The following is a 4,380-nucleotide window of genomic DNA, read 5'->3' as shown; positions in this document are numbered from 1 at the left end:
TATTCTAGTGGGAGTAGATAGGAAATAAAAAATAAATAAATAACGTACATGGTGTATGAGAAGTCGATAAATGTTAAGGACACTAAAACAGGGAAGAAAGTTGGTGATGTGGTCAAAGAGAAGCTTACAAGTTAACAAAGGGTAGTCTGAGCTGCCTCTGGGAGCAGACAGCATTCGTGAACAGACCTCAAGAATGTGATGTTGATACATACATTACTAATAAGAAAAAAATATCAAATTGTATGCTTTAAATATATGCAGTTTATTGTAAAAAAAACAAAATAAAAGTAGGGTAAGCTGGCAAAAAAAAAAAAAAAAAGAATGTGAGGTTGTATGTTTGTCTCTAGCCATTTTCAGTTCCCTGGGTACAGATGGATATTTAGGAAGAGAATTCTTCAGACACGGAAAGCAACAAGTAAAAAGACTTGAGGCGAGGGGATGCTAGCATATTCTAGAACAATAAGGAGGGCAGAGCGGCTGCAGCAGAGAAAGTGAGGAGGATAAGGAAAGGAAATAGGCCAGACAGACAATGGGTGTTCAGAAAGTAGAGCATCTTGTAGGTAATGCAAGGATTCTGGCTCTTATTAGAGCCTATCTGGGTCGCTGGAGGATTTTGAGCAGAGGAGTGACATTACTTGACTTACAGGATTACTCTGGCTTCTGCGTTGAGGGTCAAGAGTAGGTGGGGGAGGCAGGACTTAGAATAGTAAGTGCTCATGTGATGCTGATCAAGCTGGATCTCCGTCAGAGATGGGAAACGGACTGTGCATGTGAGCAGGCTTTATTATGGGCTCCTGAGTTCCAGAACTCTCTTAACTGTAGTCTTCTGGATACTGAGTGCCAGCCTTTTCAAAAGCTTTAACCTATCCTAAGCTTTCTCTCCTGAAAGCTGAATTCTGGCGAGTTTTACTTCATACATCTAAGAAATTTTTTTTTTTTTTTTTTTTTTTGCATCTTGTTCTGCATCTTGGTGCTGATGGACAGGAAAGTAGGATTTATTGATGGGCATGAATAAGGAGGGGACAGTGCCAAGGCTCTCATGAGTGCAGGGCCTACCATTTGTCCAGGGGGCCATGATTAGAGATGTATTTGACCCCACAGCCATCCAGGATGAGCTGTTTTTCTGCCACTATGTTTTCAAATTCATCCACATTGAACTTAGTAAATCCCCACTTCTTGTAGTTATGGATCTTCTGGTGACCAGGGAACGTGAACTTGGCCCTGCGGAGGGCCTCAATCACATGCTCCTCGTTCTGCATCTTGGTGCTGATGGACATTATGACTTGACCAGGGTGGACCCTGGCCACTGTGGCCTGGGGCTTTCCAAAGGCACTGCTCATAACTGTCTGGAGCCTAGGTTGGAGACAGCATGCCAGTTGTGAATGTCTACTGGAGAGGGCTGCCTCCAAGATCCCCTAGGGCAACCTGTACAGGCAACAGTCATCATACACTATACCGAGGAGGCTGCTATTTGCAGGCGTTGCACACCAGACCCTCATGGAGAAAAGAGCACAGTCAACTTAATTGGCTGCAAACATCTAAGACATTTTTTTACTTTATGTCTTTTTCCTTTGAGTGTGGCCAAGGCATATTGGATTAGCAAATTAAAATGTACTAATTGTACATTATCTCTTCTAAGAAAAACAGATGGTTGTGTTATGAAAAAAGAATGCTTTCAGAAAAATATCCAATAGTGAATGAAGAAGTTTCTGGAGATAACATAATGCCAAGGTTGGGTCTTATTTAAAATTGGGAAACTGTTGAAGTTTCCCTGGAGCTCCTATGCCCTCTTTTTCATGCTCATCCCTTCTCCAGTTGGCCTTCTGGCTGCTCAGGGCCCACACTGCTGGATAATCCCATCTTACTCACTCTTAACGTAAATCCACAGAATACAGTCCCCTCTTTACAACTTGTGTTCTGCTACATGCCTCAGAGTTGAGATAATTTTCTCATGAGATATGGCTAGGGGAAGATGACTATATTACCACTCTCAAACAATGTCCTCCCTTAATCTAATTAAAATGACTAGTGTATTTGGGGGGGGGGGGCAGAGGTAGTTTTGACTTAGAAAACTTGCTGACACCTTTCAAACCACCTAGAATGGAGATACCTACTTGGACCAAAATGAATGACCATTAGTATCCCTGGGAATCTTGTGCAACCTGGGATATTATTTTAAAATGTAGGGTTTGTTATTATTCAGGTATCAGAAGGCCAACAGATCAGAGGATGATTGTCCTTGAAAAGATAAATTGTTAAAGTCATAGATCCTAAGAGGAAAGGGACATGCCATCCTATGGGAGGCCATGTGGGGAAATCGCAGGGTTAGGTAGGAGGCTGAGGGAGCAGGGAACACAAGGGCAACAGCGTTTCCTGTGGTTCCATAGGACAGAATGGGCGAGCAGAGTAAGCATGTTCAGGATTGGCTATTTTGGATCATTTCAGCAGGCTCTAGGGAATAAGGACTGACACGAGTTATCTGGCACCTGGACCTGGGGTGATTAGGGCAGGTGGATGGTACCTGGAATGTAAGAGGTCTGTGAAAGCCCCTAAAGGAGGTGTTGGGGTATGGGCTCTGGATTGGTTGCTTGGCATGTGAAAGCTGTGCTCTCAGCCCGGTAATTCCCTACCTGGAGGAATTGGCTAGCCCTGGCAGGGGGAGTCTCTCCAGGGTCAGCAAGGGCCCAGATGTCAAAGATTCAGAGACACATGGTAAATACAGATATTTAGGCGTATGTCCTGTCTCCAGAAGAGTTCATGTCTCTTGGGCATAGTGATACACATCCACGAATTCCCAACAGAAAAAACATAAAGTGGGTCTCCCCTGAGTGTGAACCACAATAAGCAAAGCAGATGTACTGATTAGGTTTTATTTATTTATTTATTGCCCCACTGTGTGGCATGTGGGACCTTATTTCTCCAACCAGGTATTGAACCCGGGCCCCTGGCAGTGAGAGCGCAGCGTCCTAACCCCTGGACTGCCAGGAAATTCCCCTGCTGAGGTTTTAAATTTCCCTTAAATTTCACTGCAAGAGAGATTTTCAGAGGTTTCAGATTACAATTATGCTGTTTTGGAACCTGCCAAGCTGTAACCCTGTCTACTTGGAATAAAATCCTTAGAAGGATCTTTGACCTACTCATGATGGTAGACAGCTCATCTTGTCCACGATAATCTAAGTAATTTCTAACTCATACTTGCACCTGAAAGTTGTGTCCTCTAAAAATCTCTTCATATAGAAAAAAAATCGTTTCAGATAATACTTTAATTTCACCAAAGTGCTCTTTATAAATGCTCCAGTAGACCACACTGCAACTGCATTTTAAGTCCTCCCCCTTGCTGTTTGCTGAGATGCTTGTAATTTCTTTATTTCTCTGAACAATATCCAGGCAGCTTCGAGTGAAAATCCATTAATGCCCATAATTTGCATTTGTATAGCAGTTTTCTCAATTCTTTAACAAGGTATGGAGAAGCACATTATGACAGCTCCCTGCACCCCTAAAGAAACAGTGGTCTGTGGAGGACTTGGATTCACTTGAAAAAATCAGCTGCAGGACCTGCCAAATCGCTGCTATCTATCACAGGCACGATGCTCATTAAGAAGCCCCATTGGCCCATGATTTATTGATTGGAGACCAAATATCCTGGAAGACTCATAAATTACTCTTTAAATGGGCTTTTAAACCCCCCCTCCTAAATCCCACCAATGGATTAAGCTTCAGAGGCATTTGCACCTGACAATCTATGTGAAAATATATCCGTTCTCCCTATCTCATTACTTAGATTGTTATATAAAAAGATTATGTAGCTGGAATATATTTAAACAACAGAGTTTTTGTTAAGATATAATCAGTCCTATTAAATTCTAAAAACGATTTTCAGTTAGATATTATTTCAATTCTAGTTTTAATATTTGAGTGATTTGTTAAAATGCCTTCTGGATGTAGGGGCTAGGGCATTCACACAGATAACGTTATGGATATTTTTATCCTAAAACTGGCCTTCTTTAACTTGGAGGAGGAAAAAAATCAAAATGTCAGAATTTTCTCTACCTCCCCAGATATGAAGGATATTTAACCGTTTCTGCAAATGCTTGAATCCAAAAAATTGTCAGCATTCTGTGCATGAGGTATGAGAATTAAACAAGCCAACTCCTGGTTTCAAAACAATTTAGAAGACTGAAACTAAAATGACTGCATTCAAGCAGTAAGCTGGATATAAGGAGAAAAATAAAACAAAATAAAGAACAGGTGGGCAAACAACATGATGTAAACAACAAACAACAGGGTAATTTTTAAAACTATGAAGTTAAAAAAAAGCTGGACATAGACTTAAGTAGATAGAACAACTAAAAAACTGGAAGATGATAAAGCTGTAAAAGC

The 4,380-nt window shown here is 41.3% G+C and overlaps 1 non-coding gene across 1 annotated transcript; it reads right to left on the bottom strand.

Annotated features, from left to right (window-relative positions):
* Nucleotides 1-1,397: 1,397 nt before the first annotated feature.
* Nucleotides 1,398-1,534, bottom strand: LOC130856213 (small nucleolar RNA SNORA70). Its single transcript, XR_009054505.1, has one exon. It is a non-coding gene; the product is annotated as a small nucleolar RNA SNORA70 (small nucleolar RNA).
* Nucleotides 1,535-4,380: the final 2,846 nt, after the last annotated feature.

This window comes from Hippopotamus amphibius, chromosome 6 (assembly GCF_030028045.1).
Source record: "Hippopotamus amphibius kiboko isolate mHipAmp2 chromosome 6, mHipAmp2.hap2, whole genome shotgun sequence".
In the NCBI taxonomy this organism is placed as follows: Eukaryota; Metazoa; Chordata; class Mammalia; order Artiodactyla; family Hippopotamidae; genus Hippopotamus; species Hippopotamus amphibius.
This window is presented reverse-complemented; position numbering and strand designations above follow the sequence as displayed.